Source organism: Pelodiscus sinensis, chromosome 7 (assembly GCF_052426305.1).
Source record: "Pelodiscus sinensis isolate ZL-2025 chromosome 7, ASM5242630v1, whole genome shotgun sequence".
Lineage (NCBI taxonomy): Eukaryota > Metazoa > Chordata > Testudines > Trionychidae > Pelodiscus > Pelodiscus sinensis.
This window is the reverse complement of record NC_143058.1, coordinates 24645001-24659381: the sequence shown is the minus strand read 5'-3', so window position 1 is coordinate 24659381 and position 14381 is coordinate 24645001. Positions and strand designations below refer to the sequence as shown.

The following is a 14381-nucleotide window of genomic DNA, read 5'->3' as shown; positions in this document are numbered from 1 at the left end:
TGCAAACTTTTACAAATATTTCCCTCTCTCCACCAGCATCACAATCTCAGTCTTGCTTGAGTTGATCTTCAGCCTGCTATATTTCATCCATGAGCTGATCCATGAGAGCAGTGCAGTCATCTGTGATAACAAATAGCTACAGCTGTGTATCAGCTACACATTGCTGGCACTTGATTTCATGTCATCTAACCATTTCACATAATTGTTTCATGTAGAAATTGGAAGGAATTAGAGAGGTGATCCTTGTGTAACTACTGGTCTATTGGTGGAATTGCAATTTCCAATCACTACTTTTTAGGTAGTATTCAAATCATTTCAGCATGGCTATGTCTAGACTACATCCCTTTTTCGTAAAAGGGATGTAAATTACATGTATCGCAATTGCTAATGAAGCGGGGATTTAAATTTCCTCCGCTTCATTAGCATAAAAATGGCTGCCGCTTTTTTTCGGCACGGAGCTTTGCCGGAAAAAAGCGCCAGTCTAGATGCTCATCTTGCGGAAAATAAAGCCTTTTCCGAAAGATCCCTTATCCCTCTCTGAAATAAGGGATAAGGGATCTTTCGGAAAAGGCTTTATTTTCCGCAAGATCAGCATTTAGACTGGTGCTTTTTTCCGGCAAAGCTCCGTGCCGAAAAAAAGCGGCAGCCATTTTTATGCTAATGAAGCGGAGGAAATTTAAATCCCCGCTTCATTAGCAATTGCGATACGTCTAATTTACATCCCTTTTACGAAAAAGGGATGTAGTCTAGATGTAGCCCATATGTCTACATTTTGAGTTGGAGGTGTAATATCTAGGTTGTGGAAACATATCTAATGGAGCTACCACACTAAAACATAGAAATGTAGTCATGGTGTCATAAGTGATGAGATGGGCCAGTCATTTGTGTATATACCTAGCATCTTGGTTGGGATTGTACTCAGGGCAGCTAGTCCCTCCTGCTGCTCATACTACCTTATCTATTCTTCTGTTTTTAGCATGCTAGACTGAGGAGAGTAAGCACAGGTATGTCTCCTCTGGCTGGAAATTGCATTCCTGGCACAAAGTATGGACAAAGTATCTGGACCTCTGCCACCTCTTTTAGGTGTGACAATAGACTCTCATGGTCACTTCTGCAGAGAGGGCTAGGAGGATGAGCATGTCTACCTGCCCTCTCTCCTTTACAGGAGATCATCTGTCAGTGTCACTAAAGCAGTTTCAGTTCCATGGCCTGATCTTAAACTGGATTGTGCTGGGTCTGGAATGTTATCTTGTGTTAGAGTATGTCTATCATCACATGATTAGTGTGAAATTTAGGCAAATAATACCTTGATAAGAACATTCATTCACAGACAGCTAATATAGTTGTAAGAATTTGAGATTAGTCATTGGTGTGGTGTTCCTTTTATATATAGATATTTCTTCATGAAATGCTTGGGAAGTACATGTGAATTTTGATTTACTAAAAACATTGGGTAAGTTTATATATTAATGTTTACTGTTAATAATATCAGCAGTCCTGATATGAGAATGAAATAGCTCTTTTTGAAAGAGATAAACAGGATTGGCTGAGATTGGCAACTTCAACTAGATGGAAAGAGTTTACCTCTGAGATTGGTTTGAGAACATCTCTTGTTTATAATATGTGTACTTGATTTGAATGATGATACTGAGTATGAATATTAGAATTTGCTGATTATAGCTACAATATAACTATAACAAATAATGGGGAGCACTGTAACTAGATTCAAAATAATTTATTCATTCATTTAAATGACTGTATCAGTAATGGAAAGTACAGCTTAATGTTGGCAAATTTCAATTCTTCTTTGAGTGCTTGCTCATATCCATTCAACTTCGTTGAATGCATGTGTTGTGTGCACAGATTGTCAGAGTTTTCCCTCAGCGGTACCTGTCAGGAGAGCCCCCTGGAGTGGTGCCGCTATAGCAGCCCATATATACCCCTACTGACCCTCCACCACCTCAGTTCTTTCTTACCTCCTGTGATAGTTGTTGGAGCTCTTATCTTGGAGCTTGCTCATGGACTGTACTAAGCCTATGCTCTTTGGTGCCCCACATGATTCATGCTTGAAGTGCTCGGGTGAGGCCTACGTCCTGGCCATCTTCAAGATCTGTCACAATTTTAAGCCCCAGACTCAGCACAAGAGAGATTTGCTCTTAAAAATACTCCTAATGTAGTCAGTGCTTTGCCTGGCACTGGCCGTGGACATGGCACTTGAGACCTGCAGCGCACAACCCTCAGTGCAGGAGGCACCAGGGTCCTCATCAGTGTCATGGCACCCTTCTGTCTGGCACCACTTGCAATCATGGGTGCCATGTAAGAAGAAGTGGCCAGAGAGGGGCAGATCACCACCCTGATATGTGCCCGCACCACGCCCCCAGTCTGGGTACCCTGATGTGCCCACACCGGCTTCAAAGTCTGCTGTTCCTGGGCCCAAGCATGGTCAGTCGAGCATGACCAAGGGATGTAGTGCAGAGGAGGAACCAGTGCTTATCGATAGGCCCTCTGTGCCAGACACTTTTGAGCATCACGGGAGTTGATAGAGTTGATCATAAGCCCGCCCTTGCCACCACTAGGGCACTGGGATTGGCCCCAAAGCCCATACTGCATCAACAGCACTGGACCCTAGCAGGTGCTCATCAAGAACGGCACCTTTGACAGCTCTGGGCCCCTCTGTGTCCTTGAGCTCGGCAACATGTGCAGCACTGCACACCCCGGTGCTTATATCAACACTGGTGCAGGCACCGGCAGCCCCCGTGGTGCCATCAACCACACTCTCGCAACAGACCTCAGCCTCCAGGGCCCTTATCCTAGTGGTGCAGCCTACAGCACCAGAACAACTGATGCTCCCACTGCTGGTCCAGCACCCAGGCAAGCCAACAGAAATGGTTTGGCATGTGGCATGGCATGGTTCCTCAGGCCCTTCCTCGGCCCTGTCTTGGTCCAAGTCTGACTGGTCCACGGACTCCAACATGGAGTTGGTACGGTCCCAGTGATGATCCCACTCAAGGCGACACTTGGGTCCCAGCGCCGTTCCCTCTCTAGGCACCATGAACGATACCGCAACTTCTCAGGCCAGTCTTTCCACCAGTCCTGGCCCCCACAATGGCAGCAGCCAGGCCAATGCCCTTTCTGTACCTGTGGGCTTATCATCAGGCCTGGGGACTGTCCCTTCTATTATGGATTCTTTGTGTTCAAAGCCCCGGGTCCCACCCTCAGCCACACTGTTACCCAGGGTTCTGGCACAAGATCTGGCCTCAGCAATCCGGGGTAAATCCTCCAGGCCTTCGTTGGAGGGAGCTGGGGATCAGGGTCCCTTGAGCCAACTGGCTCGCTCCCTGGTCTCAGAGTGGCTGCAGAAGCATGAGGACTTGATGATACATGATTACTCATCATCATCCTCAGATGAAGTCCGGGGGCTGGCCTCTCCGTTGATGCCAGCAACAGATTCCCAAGCCCACCAGAAACTCCTCAGGAGATTGGCACAGAGTCTGGGGGTGCAGCTTGAGCGGGCTTCAGATTACTTCAACCCAATGGTGGATATCCTTAACTCAGAGGCCCCATCTCAGGTGGCCTTGCCCCTGAACAAAACAGTGACCAAGATTACCTACGCTTTCTGGCAAACACTACCGTCCATAGCGCCCATGGACAAGAGGAAAGAGCAGCTGCAAATTGTTCCCCAGGCAGGGCATGAGCACCTGTTCTCCCACCTGCCTGTTTTTGGAGCAGACTGACACCAGCCTCCATGGGATAAAAGACTCCAGGATGATCCTCAACATCCACACCTCTGTCCCACAGATGCGCTCCCTCCTTGTGGCCCCATCCCACCCTTTCCAACAAGGGAATAGGTCAGACTTCTCTAGGTGCAGAGGCCATAATAATAATAATAGGAATGGCAAACGGCTGTCCCGCTCCTTGTTCGACCAGGGGGCGGGCCCCTTGAACAAGCCCCAGGCCAAATCTGTGAAGCTGCAAATAGGTACAGTGCACCAGTCTCACACCAGTGGTCTTTTACCAACTGTCATTCTCCTTTCCATTGTGCCTGGTTGCATACAACAACTGACCAATGGGTCCTGGGCACAGTGAAAAATTAATATTTTATTCCATTCTGCTCCCGTCCCCCCCATCTCTCTTCAGGTTGCCCTCTCATGAGCACTTACTAAGATTAGAAATGCAACAACTTCCTGATTTGAGGGCTGTGGAGGAAGTTCCTCAGGACCTCAGGTGGAGGGGCTTCTACTCCCGGTATTTCCTGATCCCAAAGGCCAAGGGCGGCTTTCACCCTATCCTGGACTTGAGGTGCCTCAACACTTTTATAGTAAAGTCAAAGTTCAAGATGGTAACATTGGCCTCCATCAGCCCTTCCGTAGCCACAGGAGACTGGTACGCTGCCCTTGATCTCAAAGACACTTACTTCCACATTTTGATTGCGCCCTGCACAGGTGAGTCCTCTGCTTCACGGTGGGTCACAGTCATTATTAGTTTATGGCCCTCCTGTTTGGTCTTTCTGCGGCCGTCAGGATGTTCACAAAATATGTGGCGGTGGTGACCGCATTCCTGAGGAAGTGCAGAGTCCAGGCCTACCCGTATCTGCATGACTGGCTTATAAAGGGTTCCTCCCTTTCTCAGGTTTAGAAACACATACCCCTCATCAAGGAGACCTTTCTCAGATTGGGCCTTATCCTAAATAAGGCCAAGTAAACCTTGACCCCCACTGAAAGGATAGAATTCGTGAAGTCCTGTTTGGACACAATGAGGGCCAAAGTTTTTTTGCCTGTGACATGCTTCAGGGCAATAAAGGAGACCATCCTGAGGCTCCAGTTGTTCCCCACCATGATGGCCCAGTGTTGCATAAAGCTGTTAGGATTTATGGAGGCCTGCACTTATGTGGTGCGTCATGCCAGACTCAGCTTATGACAATTCCAGCTCTGGTTGGCATGAGTCCACACCCCAGCACTCCAGCATATGGACATGGTGGTAACTATGCTTGCGGGCATATTCAAGTTCCTCGACTGGTGGCTGTGCAAGGAGGTGGTCTGCAAACAGATGCCATACCACAGCCCTTCCCCATCTATCCAGCTCGTAATAGACGCTTTCTGATATGGGTTGGGGAGCCCATCTTGGGAAGCTACGGATGCAAGGTATGCCCTGTGGACCTCTCCCTCCACGTCATCATCAGGGAGTTGAGGGCTATCCACCTCACATGCAGTGTTTTCTTTCCACAGCTTTGAAACAGGTACATTTTGATCTTGACGGACAACATAGCAGTGATGTTTATATAAACAGACAGGGTGATACTCATTACTATTCCCTGTGCAGGGAAGCCCTTCTCCTGTGGGAGTTCTGTTTAGCTCACGATATTCAGCCAGTGGCTGCTTACCTCCCCAGAATGCAGAATGCGTTGGCAGATATCCACAGCAGGTCCTTCAAGGGACACGAGTGGTCCCTCAGGGTATATGTAGCTCTGTCCATTTTCTGCAAGTGAGGCTTCTCCTTCGAGTGAGTGCTCCACTCTGGGTGCTGGTGCATCCTCGCGCCAGCGACTGGAGACTTTTCTAGCCGTTTCTGCCACACCGCGCAGATGCCATGGCACCCTCTAGTGTCGTTGGAATTGAAGGGCGCCTGCGCGCACAGCTCCTCAGTTCCTTCTCTACCGTCCTCGGCAGCAGACGAGCCCTCTGTTCTCCTTACTTTTCTCTAAAAATAGTTAAATACCTCGTTTTATTCCCTTAGTTACCTCATCATCCAAGTTCTTTAGCCCTATTCACCTCCCCTCTCTAGTTATTTTTTAAAAAAAAATCTCGTTGCGAATTGCCGCTTTTCCCCAACTCCTCATGCCCAGCTCGCTGGGCTTCAAATGCTGCGAGTCATGTCGGGATACCATACCTACTTCCGATGGACACTCCACTTGTATTAAGTTCCTTGGGGAGGCGCGCCTGACTCAAAAGTGCCTGCACTGCTCCAAATTAACAGCGAGGGCGCACCGAGACTGAGCCAATAGACTAAGGACTCTCTTATACGAGGAGTCCCTCCATCCCTCCTCAGAGGACTCACCTACGCTTTCTAGATCACCTCAACTAACTAAGGGTATGGAGAAAAATCAACCCTCTACCCACTCTTCTTCCACGACATCAAAAACCGGTCTCTCTCCAACTCCATCCCTATCCTCGGCACCACTAGCATTACGAGTTAGCACTGAGGATAGGTCGGGAACCTCCGGCGCATCGCAGCCTAAGACGCAGGCACCGCACAAAAGAGCTCTTTCAAAGCCAAGGCAAAAATCAGCGGCACCTACTGCTATGGCACCTAAGCCATCCTCGGCACCGACTGTGCCATCGAGAAAGCGCTCAGCACCGAAGCATGCCAAAACGGCACCGTGCTCGGCACTGAAAAAGGCCCGTACTGATAATCCACCTTCTAGTGCTCCGTTGCCGGAACAAACCTCGGCACTGCCAACCCCCTCGCTACCGACACCGTTACCACCGAAACTGTATCACCCCGGACCATCTCAGAGGCGTGAGCGGTACCGATCCCCGGTGCGGAGCCACACCTCCTCGGCACCTCCGTCCCCTTGGCTGCTTCTCGTTCAGTCAGTGACATCGGCACTGAACCAAGGAGCAGGTTCTCATTGTAACACTCTGGCCCGGCACATAGACCTCCATCCTGGCAGCCGGCTACAGTTCAATATACATACCCTCCCCCTCCGTATCCATGGTATGCACAGCACTATGCTTACCCACCCCTGCCATATGCCACTCAATGGCAACCCTGGGAGTCACATCCAAAGAAGAGTCACCATCAACCCTCTTCTACTAATTCCAGGCCATCTTCTCCCTCGCCTCCTGCCACCGTATCTGCCACTGAGGGTGAGACCAGACCTCCTTTACACAATTCCTCCTCCTCCCCAGATGAAGTGGTCACCACAGAAACCCCACCGTCGGGAGACGACACGAAAAAATTTCAGGAATTGTTTAAAAGAGTTGCTATAGCTCAGGAAAGAGATCTCCAAGAGGTGCAAGTCAAACAATATCACCTTCTTCGTATGCTTCAGCCGCCAACTGCCTCCAGAATTGCTATCCCCATGGATGAGGCTATTATGGATCCATCCGACAATATCTGGCAGACCCCAGCATCCATCACGCCAACAAATAAGAGAGCAGACCGTAAATACTTTATCGCTCCAAAAAATATGGACTTCCTTTTTACCCATCCACCTCCGAACTCCCTAGTAGTTGATTCGGTACGGCACAAAGGTAAACAACCTCATCTAAGAACAACCCCACAAGACAGGGATCACAAAAAGGTGGACATTATGGGCCGAAAGGTTTACTCTTCATCCACATTGCTCCTCAGGACTGCGAACTATACTGCCATGCTTGCGGACTATGACCACGCCAATTATTCCAAGCTCCAGGATCTCTTCCAGCACCTCCCGGAACATAAACAGTCAACCCTGCTCAATATTATGCAGGAGGGCCACACTATTTCCCGCACAGCTTTGCAGTCCGCTATGGACGTGGCAGACACCGCAGCTTGAATTACGGCCTCGGCGATAGTGCTCTGCCAAATTTCCTTGCTACAAGCATCTGGGGTACGTAGGGATCTTCAACAAAAGTTTGAGGACTTACCCTTTGATCGAACCAACCTCATTGCAGCTAAGACCAACGAGGTGTTGCATTCTATGAAGGACTCTCGTACTACTCTTAGGACCCTCGGAATGTACACTCCTCCATTCAAGAGAACTAGGTACCAGCCTCACCAACGCCCGAGAGAGCCGTTCCGTCAACAACCCAAGTACGATTTCCACAAACAGATCTCAACGTCGTAGACCACAGCGACAACAACAACAACACGTTGCACCCCATCCACCATCGAGCAAGCAGCAGGTTTGAAGATCATGTCGAGAGCCAGGAAGCCAATCCACTGACATTCCCAACTGGTACTCTTCAGTTCCACCATCTCCTCCGGGCCTTTTTCCACCAATGGTCCCTCATCACTTCAGACAAATGGGTCTGATTCAATCTGGTTACATCATCCCCTTTACCTCTCTTCACCCTACCCACCCTCCTACCCCGTCCCTTCTCAGGGACCCCTCTCTCGAAACCGTCCTCCTACAAGAGGTTTCACATCTTCTTCAACTGGGCACAGTAAAACACGTACCAACACAATTTCGGGGCCGGGGTTTCTGCTCAACCTACTTCCTAACCCAGAAGAAGACAGGAGGCTGGCGACCCATCTTAGACCTCAGGCGCCTCAACAAATACATCGCATACCACCGTTTCAAGATGGTCACCCTATCAACTGTCATTCCCGCGCTCGATCAACATGATTGGTTTTCGGCTCTCGACCTTCAAGACGCCTATTTCCACATTACAATTCATCCTGCTCACAGACACTTCTTACGCTTTACAGTGGGCACCCAACACTACCAATACAGGGTGCTCCCATTTGAACAGTCCATGGCCCCCAGGGTGTTCTCCAAAACCCTGGTGGTTGTAATGGCCTCTCTTCGATGCCAAGGCATCATAATATTCCCGTATTTGGACGATTGCCTCATAAAAGTTGCATCCTTCGACGAGATGAAGACCATGACAGATACCACAATAGCCCTTCTACTCAACCTCAGGTTTCATGTAAATTTCGCAAAATCCACTCTACGCCCAAGGCAGAGGCTGGAATTCATAGGCGCCATCCTCGACACAGTCGCAGCAAGAGCTACTCTTCCCGAACACAGGTTCACGATGATATGTGACCTTATCCAAGCAGCACAAGCGGTACCGACTGTCATGGTCCGCCACTGCCTCAAAATCCTCGGACACATGGCTTCCACGACCTATGTCATCAGTTTGGCCAGACTCCACATGAGACCTCTCCAGTCCTGGCTTGCGACGGTTTACAGATCCTCCAGAGACCAACTCTCCAAGTCTGTCGCCATTCCACCATCCATCATCAACTCCCTGCTCTGGTGGACAATTCCTCAAAACTTGCTACACGGCGTTCCTTTCCAACGCCCACCTTCCACTCTCACACTTATAACAGATGCCTCACTCATGGGATGGAGAGCTCACTTGGGACACATCACAGCCCAAGGCAAATGGTCATTTATGGAGCAAACGTTCCATATCAACCTCCTCGAGTTACAGGCGGTCAGATATGCATGCCAATATTTTGCTCAGTACATAGCTCACAAGACCATCACCATCATGATGGACAATACCACCTGCATGTACTACATCAACCGTCAGGGTGGTGCTTGATCCCTTTCCCTGTGTTCGGAAGCTACCAAGCTGTGGAACTAGTACCTATCACACGGGGTCACCCCTTCGGCTGTTTACCTTCCTGGGATACTCAACATCACAGCAGATGCTCTAAGCCGTACGTTCATGGACCAGCACAAATGGGAGATTGACAGACGCTCCCTCACTCCGCTCTTCCGTCACTGGGGCCAACTGGAAGTGGACCTCTTCGCCACAAAGAACAACCGAAAATGCCACCTCTACTGCTCCAGAGGAGCCCTGTGGAAAAGTTCCCTCGAAGATGCCTTTTCCATCACATGGGATGCCTCCCTCCTGTATGCCTTTCCCCCCTTCCCGCTTCTACACAAAGTCTTCAACAAGATCAGAACAGACCAGGCGCTAGTCATTCTAGTGGCACCTGCGTGGCCCAGACAAACGTGGTATCCTTACCTCCTCAAGATGACGGTGACGGACCCGTATCCCTTTCCTTGCCACCACAACTTCCTCTCGCAGAACCACGGTCAGACCCTTCATCCAAACGTTCTCAAGCTCCATCTCCATGCCTGGCTCCTTCGTGGCTCCAGGATGCTGAGACTGCCTGCTCAGAGCAAGTGAAAGACATTCTAATTAATAGTAGAAGATGTTCCACTAGGAAAACCTACCTGTAAGGGTGGACTTGTTTTTCTCACTGGTATGCTCAAACCCACGCAAGCCCACCACACCTCGCTCCTGTACATACCTTACTGGACTATTTACTATCCCTGAAACAGTCTGGCCTAGCACTTAGCAGTATCAAGGTCCATGCCACCACCATAGCGGCTTTTCACTATTCTACGCAAGGCGCTTCCTTTCTCGCTGACCCACTGACCAAGCGCTTCTTTAAGGGTCTGCAGAATACCTTTCCTCCTGTCTGTCCACCAGTCCCCGTTTGGGACTTGAACCACGTTCTAAAGAGCCTGATGAAACTGTCATTCAAACCAATAGCCACTTGCTCCTAGTCTCATTTGTCTATGAAAGTAGCCTTCCTCATCGCCATTACCTCTAGCAGGAGGGTGAGTGAGCTTGCGCCTTGATGGCTAACCCTCCATACACCGAACTTACACTTACACAATTCCAATGACACTAGAGGGCACCACGGCGCCTGCGCGGCGTGGCAGAAACGGCTAGAAAAGTCTCTGGTCGCTGGCACGAGGACACACCAGCACCCAGAGTGGAGCACCCACAGGGACATATCTCGAAGAACCATCGTTACTGCACAAGGCGAGTAACTTTCTTTCTCTACTTGGATCTGTTTGTGACCCACAGCAACAAAAAGTGCCCCTGCTTTTGCTCCCTATTCAACCACTGCCCGGGGTCTCTGGGGGACACCCTGATGATTTTTTGGCCCTAAGGCCTTCTGTATACTTTCCACCCTTTTCTCTGCTCCACACAGTGATTCTCAGGGTCAGGAAGTTTCAAGCCTCTGTGATTCTGATAGCCCCAGCATGGCCTTGCTAGCACTGGATTCCAGCCCTCCTCGAGCTCTCAGTAGAGCAGCCCTTGGCCCTCCTCCTATACCCAGATCTGATCTCTCAGGAGTTCAGCAGGCTTCAGGAAATGCACCTCCGCTCCCTGCACCTCTTGGCATGAAAACTCTGTGGTTGACAGCCACCGAGAGGCAGTGCTCGGAACGAGTCCAGGCAGTTCTCTTGGGGACCTGTACATTTTCCAGAAGAGCTTCTTACCTGGCAAAGGTGAAGCACTTTCTTTTCTGGGGTAAGGAGTTCTCCCCTATAGAGGCCCTGTGCTGGTTATTTTGGATTATCTCCTGGATCTCAGACTCCACGGTTTGGCGCCTTCAGTACAGGTGCACCTGGTAGCCATCTTGGCCTTACATTCAGGGTTGCAGGGTAGGTAAAATGGACCCTATAGTCCACCATTTCCTTAAGGTATTGGATAGGGTTTACTCCCATGTGGTTGAGCCCTTGCTCCCATGGGACCTGAATCTGGTCCTCTCGAAGCTCATGGGCCCCCCTTTTGAGCCGTTGGTGATGTGCTCCCTTCTGTACCTGTCCTGGAAAGTGTCCTTTCTTGTATCTATTACCTCTGCCCGGAGAGTGTTGGAACTGCGAGCCCTAACCATGGTGCCTTTGTACACAGTCTTTTTTAAGGATAAGGTCAGGCTTTGGCCCCCACCCCACCTTCCTGCTCAGGGTGGCATCACACTTTCATGTTAATCAGGACATTTTTCTACCTGTTTTTTACCCGAAACCTCATGGTTCTAGAACAGAACAGGCTCTACACTCTTTAGATGTTAGGCGTGCTTTAGGTTTTTATTTAGAAAAGACTAAACCCTTCTGTAAGTCCCCACAACTGTTTGTGTCCATAGCAGACATGATGGGCTGACGCTGGCAGACCCTTCATCCTATTTCATCTTGGATCACCTTCTGTAGTAAGGTGTGTTCTGAGTTGGTGTAGATTCCAGCCCCACCTATCACAGCCCATTCAACCAGGGCTCAAGCATCTTCCACCACCTTCATTGCTCAGGTGTCCATTGTGAAGATCTGTAGGGTGGCCAAATGGTTGTCTGTGCACATATTTGCGAGTCACTATGCCATAGCACAGCAGACCAGGGAGAATGTGGCAGTGAGGAGGGCTGTGTTGCAGTCTGTCTCTCTATAGGCTCCAACCCTGCCTCCTAGGGTTTGGTTTTGGAGTTACCTAAGTGGAATGGACATGAGTAAGCTCCCAAAGAAGTATTTACCTTACTGTTGTTCTTTGAGATGTGTTGCTTATGTCCATTCCACATCCCACCCACCTCCCCTGTATTGGAGGATTCCGGCAAGAAGGAACTGAGGGGGTCGAGGGCCAGAAGGGTTATATGTGCACTGCTATGGCAGAGCCACTCTAGGGGGCTCCCCTGCTGGCCTGATGGGTATCGTTGAGGGAAAAATCTCCGACAATCTGTGCACACGGCACATGCACACCTAAGTGGAATGGACATGAGCAACACATGTCATAGAACAACAGATATGAAGATAAGTAGCTGTTTTATATGTTTGGAGAGTAACAACACAAAATAGAGTACAGATTAAAAAGAGTAGTTATGCAGCGTACTGATGATGAAAACAAATTATGGGTTATTTCAGACAAATCCTCAAAGGAATTAGTCAAGTGTGAGAGCAGTGTGGGTAGAATTTTAGTATAATTTCAGGGTAATTTATTTGCCTTTATAGAGACTGCATTGTAAGGTAACATGGATGAGTTGAGGGTTTAAGAATATTTGTTTTGACAAAAGATTTAAAAAGTAGTTTATTCTCAATTCAGAAATGAAGGTTTCAGTGTGATTGAGTAAAAGTATGAAGAATTGTGGAAGGAGATGGTAAAATTGAACATTTTTTTTCTGGTAAAACAGTTCAATAACCAGGCTAAACAATCTAAACATTTATGAATTAAAGGAAACTTGGAATTCAGACATATTTATCTTAAATAGTACTAACCACATGAAATGTGTTTCCAAAGAAGGCCACAGAAACAAATAATGTTTAAGTAACTAACCTTAAGATACAGATATATATTTATGAAAGAGAAGACTTTGCCGGACCCAATGACAGAGCTGTGCAGTCAGTTTGATAATGGTCTTAAAAGAGACAAACTGATTGAATGAAGTGGTTTTTCCCTCTCTGCATTTGCTGATGATGGCCCATAATTCACAACTACTTAAAAAACAAATATCAAAATTACACAGCATAAAATGTCACACTTAAAATAGTACTAAGTGAGCACTACTTCCTGCATATAACTCTATTAAAATGTAGCCTGTTGTTAAGAGGCTTTCAGCAGGCAACTAGAGGTCTAGTTTGAACGTATGACTAGAAGTGAGGAAGTCCTGAATTGTGAGACTGACTTTGTGACCTTGGAAAAATCACTTAATCTCTCTACTTCAGTTTTCTTAACTTTAAATGAAAACATGGTGATTACTCTGACCCGCTGCCTAATAGGGAGAGCCAGGTCAGATGCCTCCAGGTTGAGAGTGGATCTTATAGCGTGTGCTTTAGATAGGTTCTGTGCCTTTGTCTAGTGCTGCTACAGAGAGTCAGCATGAACATTGCAGATGGAGGGGTATACATTGTTTACTAATATGCAGTGTTCCAAACATAATTTTCTAACTCAATAGGTATCTTGTTGCTAGGCCCCACTCATTTTACATGCATGGGAATAGATATCTGTACCTTCCGTAGTGGTAAGAAAGACCTGTTATTTTAGATGTCAGTCAGGTAAAATATTAAGCATATTTCAGCCTACCTTATGTTATACACCAAAAGCACAACTGAATCCAATTTTTTTAACTTATTTGTTAAACATTTTCTGATCATACATTTAACATTTGGCTCAGATGATGGGTAATGGCTTTCACTTTCATGCCACAGGTTCAAATGTAGCCCAGGTTATTAGTGAATGAAAGCTGGCGTAGGCAGCTGCTCTTTGACCTATAAGAAATGATTTCCTGGTCTCAGTCTAGTCTCTGTGGGTATGTCTAGACTACAGGCTTTTGTTGACATAGGCTTTGTCGACAGATACTGTCGACAAAGCCTCTGTTGACAAAGCACGTCTAGACTATAGCCAGTTCTGTCAACAAAGCAAGCCACTTTTTTGACGGAGTCTAGACAGTCTCTTTTGAAAAAGCACAGTATGGATGCAATAGCGCCTTTTTTCAACATAACTCTGTCGAAAAAAGGCGTTATTCTTCGTAGAAAGAAGTTACTGCCGTCGACAAAACTGCCGCATTCTGTCGACTTACTGTTGAAAGAGGCAGGTATTCACATGATAGTAAATCAACCAAAGGATTTGGCTCTCATTAGCAATGTTACTGTAGCATCTGCAAAAGACCAACAGTTAATGGCTATGGAGACAGAACTGCCTTCTTACTTCTTTAAAACTTTTCTTCCATTTCAGATTGGAAGAAAATGATCTGCAAGTTGTGTGGGATCCTGTTGTCAATGTCTGTGCTATAGTTGTACTCTGGCTTAATAGAAGCATTCAGGTTCTAGACCTGTGGGTCTGCCACCTTTCACAAGCATTATATTTGCTAACATATGAAAAATGTCACACTTACTAAATCCCTGTGCAGTTATTCCCAGGATCAAAAATGCTGACCATCCTCTC

General features: G+C 47.8%; 1 protein-coding gene across 5 annotated transcripts in view; it reads left to right on the top strand.

The window, feature by feature from the left end:
- The window catches only part of QTMAN (queuosine-tRNA mannosyltransferase), a 338255-nt gene that overhangs the window by 252008 nt on the left and 71866 nt on the right, over window positions 1–14381 (top strand). The window lies entirely within an intron of this gene.